This window comes from Siphateles boraxobius, unplaced genomic scaffold, assembly GCF_051911475.1.
Source record: "Siphateles boraxobius isolate OS27281-9 unplaced genomic scaffold, OSU_SipBor_1 66, whole genome shotgun sequence".
NCBI classification, from domain to species: domain Eukaryota; kingdom Metazoa; phylum Chordata; class Actinopteri; order Cypriniformes; family Leuciscidae; genus Siphateles; species Siphateles boraxobius.
In genome coordinates, this window is record NW_027509193.1 from 29711724 (window position 1) to 29728790 (window position 17067).

A 17067-nucleotide genomic window follows, 5' to 3' on the forward strand; every position below is an offset into this window, starting at 1 on the left:
CACCAAGTAAACTTATTTGTTAAACATCTCTGATGTTACACATAGATTTAAATACCTGCACAATAATTCAGAATAATGAACCGAATTCATATCTAATTAATCTCATATCTGTTCAATTAAATTTAAACTCTTACATTTTAGGAACACCATGATATTAATAACACTGGAAAGTTCTGATGATGTCATCCCTTTCATTATATATATATATATATATATATATATATATATATATATATATATATATATATATATATATATATATATATACATACATACACTATACTCTTTTATTATTATTGCTGAACTAAAAGTGTTGAACATTCTGTCATGATTCTGCCCTCTTGTCATTTCCTTTCTCTAGTCTTGAGGCAGGATCATGACAGACCCATGTTTTGTGTGCAGGCACATGGCCTTGATTTTGGGTTGTGTGCTTGTGTTGTCTCGTTCTCTTTCCCCGCCCCCTTGTTATCCTCATCTTGTCTTCATTGCCTGATCAGTGTCACCTGCTGTCGTTATCTGTTCTCCCTATATTATCCCCTTGTGTTTGCTGTCCTGTGCTGGTTCATTGTGATTGATTGTGTGCGTATCCACACACGGTAATACTTGTGAGTACCTTGTCTTGAGTTCTGTCTAAACAAAGAAGTTTTCTTGTTATAGTTATTTTGTTCCTGTGAAGTTTTATGTTTAAGTCTTAGTCTATTGTTGTTAGTCTTTTGCTTTGCCTGTGCTGTTTTTCCTCCCTCGTGGGGTTTTGTTTTCCCTTTTTGTTATCAATAAACCTTGTGTGTCAGCAAACTGTCTGCAATTGGGTTCGTTCCTGAAAATCCGTGACACATTCTTCTCCTGTATATTATTCTTATGCGATCTAGAATGGCAGCACAGCTCACTTTTGTTGTGAAAGGGCCTTTACATTTCCCGGAAATATAACTTTTTTGTTTGTTTGTATTCCGTTTTTTTATTTTTATAATAATATTAATAATAATATGTTTAATGTACACTCACCTAAAGGATTATTAGTAACACCTGTTCAATTTCTCATTAATGCAATTATCTAATCAACCAATCACATGGCAGTTGCTTCAATGCATTTAGGGTTGTGGTCCTGCTCAAGACAATCTCCTGAACTCCAAACTGAATGTCAGAATGGGAAAGAATATCTGAGTATTTCACAATCTGCTCAGTTACTGGGATTTTCACGCACAACCATTTCTAGGGTTTACAAAGAATGGTGTGAAAAGGGAAAAACATACAGTATGCGGCAGTCCTGTGGGCGAAAATGCCTTGTTGATGCTAGAGGTCAGAGGAGAATGGGCTGAGAGCAACTTTGACTGAAATAACAACTCGTTACAACCGAGGTATGCAGCAAAGCATTTGTGACGCCACAACACGCACAACCTTGAGGCGGATGGGCTACAACAGCAGAAGACCCCACCGGGTACCACTCATCTTCACTACAAATAGGAAAAAGAGGCTACAATTTGCAAGAGCTCACCAAAATTGGACAGTTGAAGACTTGAAATATGTTGCCTGGTCTGATGAGTCTCCATTTCTGTTGAGACATTCAGATGGTAGAGTCAGAATTTGGCGTAAACAGAATGAGAACATGGATCCATCATGCCTGGTTACCACTGTGCAGGCTGGTGGTGATGGTGTAATGGTGTGGGTGATGTTTTCTTGGCACACTTTAGGCCCCTTAGTGCCAATTGGGCATCGTTTAAATGCCACGGCCTACCTGAGCATTGTTTCTGACCATGTCCATCCCTTTATGGACACCATGTCCTCTGATGGCTACTTCCAGCAGGATAATGCACCATATCACAAAGTTTGAATCATTTCAAATTGGTTTCTTGAACATGACAATGAGTTCACTGTACTAAAATGGCCCCCACAGTCACCAGATCTCAACCCAATAGAGCATCTTTGGGATGTGGTGGAACGGGAGCTTCGTCCCCTGGATGTGCATCCCACAAATCTCCATCAACTGCAAGATGCTATCCAAGCAATATGGGCCAACATTTCTAAAGAATGCTTTCAGCACCTTGTTGAATCAATGCCACGTAGAATTAAGGCAGTTCTGAAGGCGAAAGGGGGTCAAACACAGTATTATGGTGTTCCTAATAATCCTTTAGGTGAGTGTATATAGCGCCTTTCCCAAGCTCAAGGACGTATCACAATAACAGTAAAGAACAAACAATCAGTTCATACATAAATGGACAATAGACATTTGCCCAGTCCAAGAAATGAGCGATTGTAGTTGAATATCACATTGCAATTGGAATACAAAAAGAAACAATAACAGAAACAAATAACAACACTATTTACAGACAGCATAGAAGGTGGGCAGTTGAAGCGAAGGTCAGATGCAAAAGACCAATGGTACGTAAAGAAACATTATGACTGTAATACAGAGTTATGGAAAATGTTTAAGAAAAACAAGTCATGACTGATACTACTGTTTAAATAAATAGGTTTTGAGTTAAGACTTAAATTCAAGTTCAAAATTCAAAATTATTTAATTGCATTTAAATGTATTTGGGAATCAAACCCATGTGTCAGGATACACACTGAGCGAGAGGGTAAGTTAATCCAAAAACACTTTATTGATCACACATTGGAGACAAACAGGTGAGTAAATATTGGTTATCAGTTTATGAATGACAGAATGATAATAATGAAAGACTTTCTCTTGCAGGTGCTGGTTGGAGAGTAAACTGTTTGAGCACATACCTCAGTATTTTGTGGAGTTATGGGATGCTGGCAAGTATCGCAGGAGAGGACACACTTGAACAACACACTTGAAGGAACACGAGGGAGAATCACAGGCAAGTCTGCTTGAGAATATTCACAGGTGATCAGGAGATCTCAGAAATTAGTCTGTTTCAATAGTTCAAGTCTAGATCAGTGATGAACTGAGGTGTGTGCTTTTATGTTTTGGAACATTGCCGTGTTTAAAAGATTTATCCATGCTCATCATTATTTTTTTAATTCATGCGCTCTCATAATCTTGAATCAAAATAACTTCCCCTCCTCTTGCAGTGACATCTTGGCTGCATCCGAAATCACATACTTCCCATACGACATAGTAGGCGAAAAGTATGTGACAAAAGAAGTATGTCCGAATTCACAGTACTCGTTTAAGATTAAGCAGAAAGAAACCTGATGACCTACACTATTTCCAGTGAGATTCTGAAGTGTGCATATGATGGATACTTTAATATCCCATGAGGCCACAGGAGAGGATTTGTGAAAAAAGTGAAGTGATGCAATTGACGCCGGTACTGTAGGTCACATGATAATGACAACATGACAAGTATGTCCAGATAATTACATTTATATCAAAAATATATTTTCAGCAGACGTGAAGTACCCACTCAAGAGAGTATGTTCCCAATGGACAAAATCAAGTCCCAACCAATGTTTTTGTCTTGTTCAAGAAGTATTTTCACTTTGATATAGGCTACCTCACAATAGTGTAGAAAAAACTACCATAATATCTCTCACGTCGACTTTAGGATACAGCATCATAAACCATTAAAAATTTGTAAAATATTGTAATTTACAGCTTTTCTGTCATTTAATGTCATAGTACGAAAGCAATCGGGATCAGGGAACTAGAATCTAGAATCTCAGATTGCCCACATGAACACATCCACACTGACCACCTGCAACACAAACTCTTGTGTTTTGTAATCAAAATGAATCATCAGTGGTTGGTTGGTGCCCCAAAGTCTCTCAGGCAGCTGGGGCTCCATCCTGCCCATCATCTCACTGTGTGAAGCAGAATGTAAAGACACACAGCACTTCGATGAGTCACATCTCACGCCAGCACTCTCAGAGATACGGCTGGCATCCAGTCTGCCTCCCCCAGCACACCCCCCTTCCCCAAATCACACACTATTCTGGGCCGTGATTAAGCATCACACCTCCATCAACGGGGAAGTGTAGGCAATGTGGGACATGATCATCCAATCCCAACCATGTGGGAGAAGACATGAGAAACGAAAGCAGGAGAAAACAGAACGAGGGAGGGGGAAAGCGCAACCTTCCACGTTGCATAATGTTTGTTGTTATGTTGGCTCTGGTTTGGTTTGCAAATTATCTGTGATCTACTACTTTCTAAATGGCTGTTGAAACATAAGGACACTCGAAAAGTCCATTAAGGTGGTGTGGTCTGAACTGTGGGTGAATCAAGAGGACCAGTTCTTCACCTCCAGTATGAAACGACAAACCTTTAAGAAATTACCTGCTGAATTCACAACTTGCTTTGTTATTTTGACACCACAGTTCAACGCCATAAACACAGGTTTACAATCAGCAGTCAGATACCACAGGCATTTAGTCTCCTGTATACCGTGGTAATCGCAAATAATGTGTTTCTTTGAATGTTTGTATTAATATATTGCACTGGCATGAAATATTTTTGAGAAGAGAAGTTGATAGTTGATGAAATGCTAAATTGCATCTAAAACCGCAAACAGCATTTTGCTAATTACTACTTTATAATTATTATTATGCATGTGGCTTTTTTGACCTAATATTAAACAAAATTAATTTGTCACACAGCAGGACCATGTAACATGAGCTAATCAAGGGAAAATGTGAATACAATGGCAAAAATTAAATCAAGTGACCATTTACAATGCTTAAACTTTCACTATTAATATAAGTTTGAACCCAAAATCTTGAATATGCATCATGATCATAACTGCATTTTGCACAAATAAGGCCTATTTTGCGCTGATTTCATGTGTGGACCTTATACACTGAAGTTTCATGGTTATTTAGCCTATTATTACCCTACATAGCCTAATGTTTTGGAACTGCAACAACCATGTGGAACTGGAAGCACACAAAATAATGCTGTTTTAAAAAGTGACAGTAAGGATCTTGAATCTCCAGTTGAGAAAGTGAATTGGTATGCTTTATTTTCTACTGCTGTATCCATTTCCTCAAGAATTAGTCCTGTTATTAGGCTATATTTGGATATATTTAAGTTGATCACATGTCGAGTAGGCCTATGCATGAATTGACCTTGAGATTTCACCAGATGGCAGTGTCATACAACTACATGGGTACCTTCAAAAAGTTTTTGTTTTGTCTGTAACTGATATATAATCGATATATATCACGTCAACTGAAGAAGGATGAATTGTTTTTTATTAGTAGTATTATTAGTTTAACTAAAGTCCTGTACGCTTTTGATTATATTTTTTTAAACGAGTAGCCTAACATATGGAGTGATTTTCACAACATTGAATATCGCTGGACTTTTTACATCTCTGGATATTAAGTGCATTGCTGCGTGTAGACTGATGTTTACATCTTTCAGAGTAAGATGTTATGAGAATAACTAAAATCTCTTTCAGTTCTCCAAGTGTTACGAAGGGTTAACACAACTTCATTACATCACCGGCTAAACAGAATGGGAGCGGCCATCTTTACCAACAGCAACAACTGATACTTCAGTGAAGAAAGAGAATAAATATTCTGCCTGAATTCTATTGTATTCTAGATGTGTCATTCAAGGGAACACGTATAATTTAGAACCCAAGAAACGGTAAGTTCGATATTTATTCGTTTTTCTTGCATATCTATATAAAATGCTGCCGCACGCCTGACTGAATGACACTCCACAGTCTTTAATGCGTTACAAATGACACTTTATATTAAATACCTGCGCAATAATTCAGAATAATGAGTCATAAACTGAACTCTTATCTAACGGGACAACTGTTAAATGGATATTTTCGCTGCGCACATAGTGTCATGACACTTTAGGAACTCTTTTAAGTAGGTTTAGGGAATATTTAGGAACATCATGGCAAGTATTATTTAAGTATTCTATAATGATCTAATTATATATATATATATATATATATATATATATATATATATATATATATATATATATATATATACACACGATTTTTTTACGAATTTACGGCCTATACGAAAAAAGTTTCAGGTAATTAAGCAAACAAAAAAAAATTCTCCTACATTAATCCTAAATTTAATTTTAAGTAATAACTTGATTTTCTATTTCAGTAGTTGGCCATAGCTATTTAATATTTAATTGATTTAATAATTAGATTATTATTGCCTGGTTATTATTGTCATTATTGCTTATTTTGTAGGATATCCCCTCTCTATTTCATATTGAGTGGAAAGTTTTCATTAATAGGCCTATTATTGATTTGACTAATTTTTGCCAGAAAATCGGATATTGTCCACTATGTGTTGTTGTTGTTGTTTATGTTGTTGTTGTTTGTTTTGTGATCAACCTACACAATTTAACTTAACACTTGAATGTTTTATTAATTAGAAGTGTACCATACACTGGTTTTCATATACTGGTTTTATTATTTTAAGTTTAAACCTATTAAAAGTCAAAATCAACCTAGCTACATTAGGATACACCAACAAGTAACTTTAGAGGCTGCAAGTTGAAATACCTTCTTAAAGCAACAGTGGCACATTTTCACTTTGTACAGCACAAGTGTTGAAAGATAATGCTAACAAAAAAAATTGCAAGTCACATGCATCTTCTAAATGAATAATTTGTGTGCTTCACTTGAGCAGGTGTGAGGGCATTGAGTGCAGTTTGTGTTGCGTATTTGTTACCATAAACAACTGAAACGGCCTTTATAGCTCATTAAAATGTTAAGTGTACACACAGGCCCTGTCCAAAATGGCACACTGCGGACTTGTGGACTTCCTCAGAGTCCACACTTTGGCGACGTCATGTAGTGCAGACCTATATGGCCCTTGGCGCGAGTCCACGGGGGCGCATTGATAGGTATTTTTGGGACAGACTCGATCGTCACGCCGGAAATAGGAAGACGGTCGGTTTGTTGTTATGGACAGGAGCTGCAGGTTCGGGGAAATATGCTGCCTATTGTCGTTTTTACCATTGTGTTTGCAAGATGGCTTGCCATGCAGAGAAATCAGTATTAAGGATCGATAAAGAATGGGATTTCTTTTCTTTTCCCAAATCTTATCTCCAAGTCAACTACAGATCCTGCTTTTACAGTTCTATATTTTGATATTGTGTGTGCCACCTGGGCATTAGACAATAGATACATGCTAATTTAAATGATGTATTGTACATAATAATACATAATGTTCCATTTGAACTAAGATTTCAATTTGAACACTATAATTTATACACTATAACTGTAATTCATTAATAATGAAAATGTGCGTGAGTTTCAGATGAATTTACAGGTTTAAATATTCATACTACGTTTACATATGACTCAGTTAAGCCCTGACATTCAGTTCTATTTATTTAATGAATCATAATGCGATCGTATTATTCAGCGCACTATTATTAGCCTATGTTTGAGACATCAACCACTGGTCGATGACCATAATGTTTGTATAAACTGTAGGTAATAACTGGTAAAATGTACACCTAGGTCATAAAAACCGTAATGATACTTACACTTAAATATTTTCTTCTCAGCCATGTTAACAATTGTCCGTGAGCGAAATCTTGAGCGAGCGTTGTCTGATTGGCCTCTCCAAAGGATTCCTGGGTAGTTAGTGTGTGGAGCCTGCAAGGGTACAAAGGGGGCGCTGCAGAGCACACTTCAGAGCATTAACATGATGAATGGGACGGCCTAAGGACTCGTAGACTCAGCGACCTCGCGCAATTTAAGTCCACTAGAGCGAAAGTCCACATGAAGTGCGCCATTTGGGACAGGGCCACACTCATGGGTGTGTCTGCAAGACAGCATTGCTGAGCGTTCCCATGCAGCGACCTTTAGTCTCAGTTTGATTTGTGTGGAGGGATGCACAGTGCATGAAACACTCCCAGTGTTTACTGCCACAGGCCTGAATAATTACTCTCTACTGCAGGTAGAGAATCCTTAATTAGGGCAGCTTTATGCCTAAATATAGTCAGGACCGTTTCAAGTTCAGTAAATTCAGTTCAATAGGTCGTCCTTTTGACTCATAATGTCACTGGACACTTACAGTGTGTACTGTTATTCTGTTTCTGTCTATTTGCAGTCATTGTAGTCAAGCAGAACATGACAACCATCAAAAACTGGAGGGATATAGATATTTATTTAAGATTCTCATATTAATGGGCTTTGCTACAATGTGACAGACCAACAGGGTTGTCAAAAATAGTGAATGTGTGTTATGATTTAAGAATAATATTTGCAAGCAGCTCTTAAATGGCAAAGCCATGTGTTTTAATTGTTTATCTGTGCCAGTTTGCCTGCATAGCATCAAATGCCACCTTATTTTCACTGCTTCTCGGCTTATAGATCTTATGTAGCCCCGTCGCTTTTCAGGTCTGCACTCGTGGTTTCCACAGCATGAGGGTAAGATCTTACGGATTTATGAATGAACCGCTCATTTTAAAATCTTCTACAGACATTTGTTTTGACATCCACTTCAAACATTACAATGCTCATGATAACTTTTGTTAACTCTACAATAAGTAAATTCACCGCAAAACTGAAGTCCAAACATGGTGCGCTTGTTTTATCATAGATGTATATATACTATATAATTATATAGTATATATTATATAGTATATATACATATATGATTAACATTAGCGGCTGTTTCTAGGGGCCGCTATACGTAAGCTGTCCGCCATATTGGAACAGTCAAAGCCGGACCCTGGTGCGCACCAAACCAGCACTGAAAAGGTGGGTCCCAGTCCGCTTCCAAACAGTGGTTCTACTGAAATATGAATGCAACATGGAACAAAGACATCTAAACAAAACAAAGACAGGACGTGATGTCACAAGATGCTCAAGCATACCTGTTTTTTCTCATCATATGAGATACGTTGCCTAGTACAGTTCGGTACAGGTGTCAGAACCACTGTCTCCTTGCAGCAGATCTTTATTTGTGTGCAATTCTGGTGCTGTTTTGGCTTTTTGTGAGTTCTCAGCTGGTAAAAATACCATCATATGTACGCACACAAAACAGTTTTGGATTGTTTGGTAAGTTCTGTCCCAAAATATAGTTCATCATAAAAGCTGTTTTTTGTTTTGTTTTGTATCTATAGGGTTTGGTGAAGCAGCTGACTAAATATATCAAGAGAACTGAACTACAAGTAGTCCGATGATCTCAATCGCATTTTTCTCAAAATAGCCTATGTTTTTATATTATTCTCTAACCAAAATAGTTTTTCTCACCTAAATATAGCTTATGGACGTTGACTTGACAAATAAAGCATTCTTCATTGATGACAGGCTGAATCTTACCCACCGCAGGTGTCAGTTCACCACAGCATATTTCACATACATCTGTCATTCCTCAAGCAGCATGTGCTGAAAAGATGAATGGTGAGGACTGTTCCCTGTCTTTGAATCAATTTAAAGGAATTCTGACTTTGTCTTAAACAACGGCCCGTGTTTTGATACTCTCTTCCATCCTCTGGTCCATGTCCACACTCCTACAGTTAAGACAGGACCTTTAGACTACAGCTGTGCTCAAGCAGAACTTGAAAGCTGGAGGTCCTGGTATTTATAGTGACTCTAAGCATGGTGTGTCCCTGGTGGTCTGGACATTGTTTTCTTAGTCTGCTGCGTCGCCTGTTTGACTTCAAGCTTGCGGCCTCAACGTTGTTATCGTTACCTGTTATCAACGGGTAAATGTTATTTCGTGCATTTGAACTGTAGTTTGGAAATTTACAGTTCACAAACAAGAATGAGATCATTGCTTTTGTAGATATAAGTGTTCCGTTAAGCTAAACATCTTCCTGGCTTTTTATTAAGTTCGTATTTCAAACGAATGCCTGGAAAAAAGAGAATTTTGATAATAAAAATAAAAAGATTCTTCCTTACTCTGCTCACATGACAATAACATTCCACTGAGATGTCATGTGATGTGACCTCACAGGCTTTGATGCTGATGAACCAGATTCATATCCATGCTCAAGTGTCCTCAGATCAAAAGACTTCAACATAATTATTAAGTAAGCGCTGCCAACCAAAAGTTAAGCCACTCAAATGGTCAACGAACTCGCGTAGGATGCGCTGTGATAATATTGCGCAAAATGAACTTGTTGGGTCGCGCTGGTTTTCCTTATATATCTGTTCTCTCTAAGTATATCCAATAGTATTTTACAGATTGGGACAGAATAGCGGTTAGCATGTTTTGTTAAAAGTAAATATTGAGAAAAAATAAATCATGTAGTGCGACTTGCAGAAACATGCATGGGTGGGAAAAAAATTAAATAGGAAATGATATCATAAAAGTACCATATTGCAATACAAGGTGTGACTTGCCAAAAACTGATGTAGTAAGTAATATTAATGATACTTGTATAAGAAATTTTTACCTTTAACAATATATTTTAAAATAATTTTTTAAATAGCATTAAAGACATACGTTCAAATGTATTCATGAGGAAAATATTACTTTTTATACACCGCATGACATTTTAGAGTAGAGATATTGAATTTAAACTTTTGTTGAAATTGTATTTATGTTGGATGCTCTTTATTAGTCATTGCCCTAGCTGCCATTGTTCCAGTTTGTTTTTGAGCGGAACTAGCCCTGGCAGGTGTTGATATGTGTGTTTACCCGAAAAGAACACTATGAAAAGTGCTTAAATCATCACTCTGACCATTGTTCGAAATAATCAACAAGTTCATCTCATTGTTTGCCACATTGTTGCTTGATGAAATAGGACCCTATTATGAGTCAGACTGACAAACGTGGTGTTCTAAAAAAGATGCGTTATGTTTCATGAAAACCAATTAAAACTCAAAATAACTGCACTTCTAACTTATTGGGTTGAATCATATTGTCAAAAAATGAGAAGTAGATTCTGAGAAGTAGTTGTATGATCGTGTGGGGACCAGAGAGTCAGCTTCTGAAATTGATTAAATCATTTTATTAGCGTTACTCTTAAGTGAATCTGCATCTTTTGATGGATTGATTTTAAATTAAATCTGTAAAACATCAGTATATGCCGACTGGCTGAAAGCAGGCTATTTTGATTACTGGTTTAGCTACTGACCCCCTGGGAAGTCCTGTGCTGGGCCAATGACATAAGGGGAAGTGGGAGGGGCAAAGGCCATGTGCAATGCGCTCAGGGACAGCCTCTTGGGAATTAGCTGGCTTTCTGGGAAAGTTAAAATGTGGGATAATTTTTGGGAACGTTAAAGGAATTTTCCCCTCTCTTTTCTTTTCCTCACTAGAGCGGGTCTCACAGTGTTTTCTTTGTGCTGATTCCTGATGCCTGCGTTCTTCGCGCACACATGGAAAAGCGTTGGAGGGGTTTCTTTTTTATTTCTGATGCTTATTTTGGCAGGTCTCACAGCTAAATTTAGCAGAACAGCTGACCCCCTCCAGTTTACTGTGGATGAGTCATTCAGTGTTTGTGTGAGGAGAAGTTCTCATTGTGTAGTAATGTGGTAATACGGCCATAATGTGTTCTGCCAAATGCCACTTGGATTTGGTGTTTGGACTGTACGGAACAACTGTTAACTATTTTAAATAAACAGAATTGAAAAAACACACCTAAACACACATTTTTTTCCATTCAACATAAACTCAAATTGCAAAATGAATGTTTTTTAAGGCCATTACAATGCGTGATTGTATTAATTAACATGCTAACACTTTACGATAATGTCTAATTTGTTAACATTAGTTACTGGGAACTAACTATGATCACTATATTTTACAGAATGTATTAACCTTTGTTAATGTTAACTAATAAAAATAAAAATTGTTTATTGATTGCTCTTGTTAGTTTACAGTACATTAATGTTAACGGATACCCGGAGCTGTTCACGTCCTTAGACTCAGATTTCACATGGTACAAGTAAAAGCTCTGTAAGTTGTTTACGTCCATTATTATTGTTTTTTTGCTTTGGGACATGATGTCATTTAACGCCATCTCGTGGTGCTTTGCAGACTCTGCTTTGTGCGTTCATGTGTTTTGAAGGGGGGCGTGGCTTTGCTCTAAAGGGAGGGTGGGATCTCATGCTTTCAAAGCTAGCTTGCTATTGCTAGCTTTTCCGAAATTGCCTTCCATACCTTCAACTGCTGTTTCCTCACCTTCATTTAAATGAAAGCACAGAGCACATATTTAAATATTCATCTAAGTGTCGCTCTCAGCAGTGTGGACGGTATCGGGATGTTCGCTAATTGTAAACTGGTGGTCACGTATTTCAAACTTCTTTTTACCCCTATTAGCGAAAAAACAAAAAATAACTTCGCTGTGAGTATAGACCTTATGTAGCATTCCGGTTTATATTTCAACAGCATGAAGGTAACATCTTACGGATTTATGAATGAACCGCTTGTTTTAAAATCTTCTCTGGCATCTATCTCTCTCATTTGTTATGACATCAGTTTCAAACATTACAATGTTTATGATAACTTTTGTTAACTCTACAATAAGTAAATCCACTTCACCACTACTCTTCGACAGTAATGCCTTATAAATATATAAAGAGCTACCTTAAAAAGGAAGTTCAAACACCTGGGAATCGAACCCATGACATTGGGATTGCTTGCTCTAATGCTCTAATATTTGAGTTACAGAATCTACAGGAGCTACAGGATCAATCTCCCTTCATAGTGAGAGTCAAGTTGTTTACACTGAGTTTTCAGTCATGCACATCTTGACTTCCTTTTCTAGGTGGAGTGAACACAAAGAAGCCACAGCAGTGAACCGGCCGTTGAGTTTACTGGTCGACAGTGGTACTGTGATGTCCCCATTTGGCCCGAGTTTCCTCTTCAAAACTGAAAACATAATTCTGTTTGAGGTTTCAAAATTGTGCTGGACTAAGATGGATTCTCAATGTGTCTCTGAGAGGGGCTTACCGCTGATCCTCAGCGAGAAAACAGCCGAAAGTCTTTAAACTCAGCTGAATAAGATTGAAAGCAGGGAATGTGAGCAAGCAGGAAAGCCAGCCAAGGCTTAGTCAAGTCATCAAGGCTTGCAAGTCTGGAAGAGTTAAGACATTCATCAGCCTGTTGTTTTTAATTTGCGCAAGATAACAAGATCACAGTGCTCAGCGAGTCACTTAAAGCGACACTATGCAGTTTCTTCAGCTTAACTGAACAGCTTCGGAGTTATTGAAATGGTTATATGACACTTTTCGGGTTGAATGGTGGCCGTCTCCAGTGCGAGGAACTGCACAAGAGTGCCACTCGATCAGGCTTTCGTGGTTAAAGTTGATTCCTGCAATTATCATGAGAACAGTTGTCAATATCTCACATAATTATCAGGACATAAATAAGCCTACACGTTGTAAATATTGTAAATGAGCACAATTAGCAAACTATTATGATAAATTGCAATAATCATGTCTAACAACATCATAACGGACATTGTTACGAAATAGGGCTGAAACGATTCCTCGAGTTACTCGATTACAAAAATTCCTCGAGGCAAAAACTCTGCCTCGAAGCCTCGTTAAATTCCTATGACGCGCTCTTTACGCGCGGCGCAGGGATTCGATTGTTTCACACGGACCGTTTATTCACACGAACCTGTTCAGGAAGAAATAGTTGGCGCGATGGCGGAGAATAAATATGTAAATAAACGGCAGAAATTGTCTAAAGTGTGGGATCATTACACACTTAATACACTTAACTCGCTGAAACAAGGTAACGTAGTCTAAGCCTATTGATGTTCGCTGATTTTAATCCCATAAGTTACTGTATTTGTAGCGATGTCGTGATGCGGTTTGACTAGATATGATTTTTAGCTTTGATGACATGTTTAAGTAGTAAACGTAAATATCACGTTCAATTGAAAGAGTATAGCCTAAAAAAATAACCCCTTCACACACACACACGCCAGTCAGACCAATTGCAGCAATGCATCATATATTTTATGTAGCCACGCAGCAATAATTTCAGCATGCATTCACTGTACACACCGGGACGTGATGGAGGAACAAATATTGTATTGTAGTCTTTGCGAGACCTTGTTTGTATTTCACGTCTGCCAAATACAGACAACAAAAAAAAAAATAAAGTCCCCAGCCTGTTGGTTTTTAATAAAGATTCGGAGTACTCATTTTTCAGTTAAAACGCACGGAACAAAAAGTGCGTCAGCTTTTATTGTGTGTTCAACAACAAGTCACGTTACAGCTCTTCTTCAGCCTTAAACTACCAGAATACACAAATATGCTTAGATGCTTAGAGTGGTTATATTATAACATTTTAAAGAAAAATTCACATATGAGATGGCTTTATAACTTGCATACTATATAACTTATATAGTAACTTATAACAGCTTTAACTGAAATAGACACAAGTTTAATATAACTATTCTGTTAATAAAACACACACAAAAAAATATCCGATTACTCAATTAATCGATCGATTAAGTGCTAGATTAATCGATTACAAAAAGAATCGATAGCTGCAGCCCTATTACGAAATAATGCAACGTACATGATGCAACTTTATTGATGTCATCTTGCATTTAGGCTCAGGTAAGCCTACACGGTAGGCTACTTTATTATTATAAAGTGCAGAGGCCGTGAGTGCAGAGACACTCTGCGTGAGTGGTATTTACGACAGAAACGTTAAATACAAGTACTAGAGGTCGCTGTTTGACAAAAACGGACATCCTGCATATTGCTGCTTTAATCTGCTTTCCATAGAAATTTGTGAACTCAACAACCTTATAGTCATCAAGTCCACATATTAAGGATTACAGCTGTAATGATTTCATCATAGAAATGGATGTTGAAGATGAAGCTGGTGAATTCAGAGGGGGTCGTGAACCTACTATTCTGAGGGGGCACCAGTGACCAGTCAGTCTTGGATAATATTGGTGTATCCCTATAATATTTAATAATGTGAAATTGAAGATTTTTGCCACAAAAGTTTAAATTTCACTTTGCAAATACGCTGCATTTAAAATTCAGACATGACACTTCTGATAGTGTGAAAAAAGATCAAATGTAAACAGAACTTCAGATGTGCTGTAGAGAGCAACACGGCCGAATGTTTGTCTTGTTGTGCTTTAATGAATATTAATGCTCTGTTTCCAGAGGTTGTGTTTGAGGCTGGAGTACAGGCTCTCATAAGCTTGTTTTCCATATCTCTTTATGGCCTCTTCTGTGGAGTGGCACACATCCATAAATATCTGTCATCCTATTGTTTAGCCATTAATCAGTGCACAAGCAGATTAGCGTTTCCACAGCAACTGCATTGATTAGATGCAAGCCACCCTTCCCTTTCCTTGCCCTCTACTTCACATGCTGGTTTGCAGTCGGATGAGGTAGAACGGCTCTACTTTCACCTATGGAAAACTTCTAATGGAAAGGTTTACAAAGTTTTCGAAGGTTTACGAAGTTTCATTTAATGACAGGATATTCCTTTGTGTTTCAGAGGCACCATGACCTAGTGATCTTCATCAGGAGCACTGCAGCACAAAGCGTCCCTCTCCTTTGACAGGTAAATCTCATCTTCGAGAGATTAGAGTTAAAGTTACTCTGGTAGAATTGTCATTTTATATGAGCAAGTAATAGGAAAACAGTGTATTAACTTTACTTTGTGTACTGCTTTTCCGTTGTCCATTTTGATGACAGTTTTATTTTAAGGGTCCCACTCCCTTTCAAAGCATCCATCCATTCATTCATCCCTCCATCCAAGTTTCTCCATCCATAAATCTATCTATCCCTCCATACATCCATCCATCCTTCCCTTAGTCCATCCCTCCATACGTCCATCCATTCATCCCTCCTTCCATCATCCATCCCTCCATTCATCCCTTATCCATCCCTCCATTATCCATTCATCCCTCAGTATGTCCCTCTTTCCATCCATACATCCCTCCATTCCGTCATCCACCTATCCATCCATTCATCCATCCATCCCTTTGTCAGTCCCTCAGTCTGTCAATCCCTCCATCCATTCCTCTGTCTGTCCATCCATCCAGAAATCTAACTGTTTTAAAAGCACAGCTGTCTCATCATTGTAACATATGAGGACTCTAGTGCCATCTGCTGATGGATAAAAACTATAAAACGAGCTTTTTATGATAGGGTAGGCCTAAACAAAAGTATTAACAATGGCAAGATTTTAATTGACTGAGGTTATCATTCTTGCGTCATAAGATTTTTTTTATTTTATTTATGAAGAATATTACAGAAAGACTGTTCTAGATAACTGTACAGTGAGCGGAGAATGTTATGAACACTCTTGTCAAGTCAATGTCAGCCTATAATCACTATTTGTGACAGTTGTGACATGCATGGCTTCAGAACAAAAGCATGTACCCGTAGGGATGCGCCTGTGCTTGTTCTCACCATCAGCCCTGCTGAACTGAAACCTCCAGAGAAAAAGCAACACCATGAGAAGGTGGTGGGTGTTTTTTGGGACATCAGTTAAGCATTCCTATCTCACAACAATGCAACCATACAGGGCCGGCCCGAGGCATAAGCGAACTAAGCGACTCCTGGCCACCAGGGGGCCCCCCAATAGAGTCGAAAAATATATTTTTTAGATGACTTAAACAAGTGACAAATGAATGGATATGAATGAATAATTCAAGACAAAAAAAATCTGATTTCATGATCAATATACCTGCCTACAACTGCTGCTGTGTCTGCCAGCGTTTAAGTAAGCGCATAATCTAGACACCTCGCGCGTGCATAGACAATTCGTGCGCAACTGCGCATAGTCACGGTAATGTTAAGCCATGTCACAAAAAAGGACCTATCCCTCTGTTGCCGAAAATAGAAAGAAGAAAAGGACAGAGGAGAAAAAAAGAGCAAGATAAAAGTATGTTTGCATGATTATTTACAGTATGTTTTGTGCAACTCTACGGCAAGCCCAGAGGGAAAAAATACATTGCATACACACATATACAACGAGCCCCAGTACATCATTGGATTCTGTTGGACTCTGTTGGATTCTGTCATGTACAATCCAACAAAGTCTGTTACAATAATAATAATAAAAAAGATTTTGAGGACAGTTACACTGTATTGAGACAGTTGCGAAATAATAATATTTCTACAGTTTTCAACAATAATTGTCATTGTTGAACCCTTGCTCTTATTATGTTTCTGATTTCTCAGTTTAGTCATTATTTTAGCAAATAATGTATTTGAT

At 37.9% G+C, this 17067-nt stretch overlaps 1 protein-coding gene across 1 annotated transcript in view; it reads left to right on the forward strand.

The window, feature by feature from the left end:
- Window positions 1–5415: 5415 nt before the first annotated feature.
- mrtfbb (myocardin related transcription factor Bb) overlaps window positions 5416–17067 on the forward strand; it is a 37109-nt gene continuing 25457 nt past the window's right edge. The window contains exons 1-2 of the mRNA XM_077213442.1: window positions 5416–5557; window positions 15340–15405. The gene's annotated coding sequence lies outside the window, so the exon portion shown is untranslated. The remainder of the gene's footprint in view (window positions 5558–15339; window positions 15406–17067) is intronic.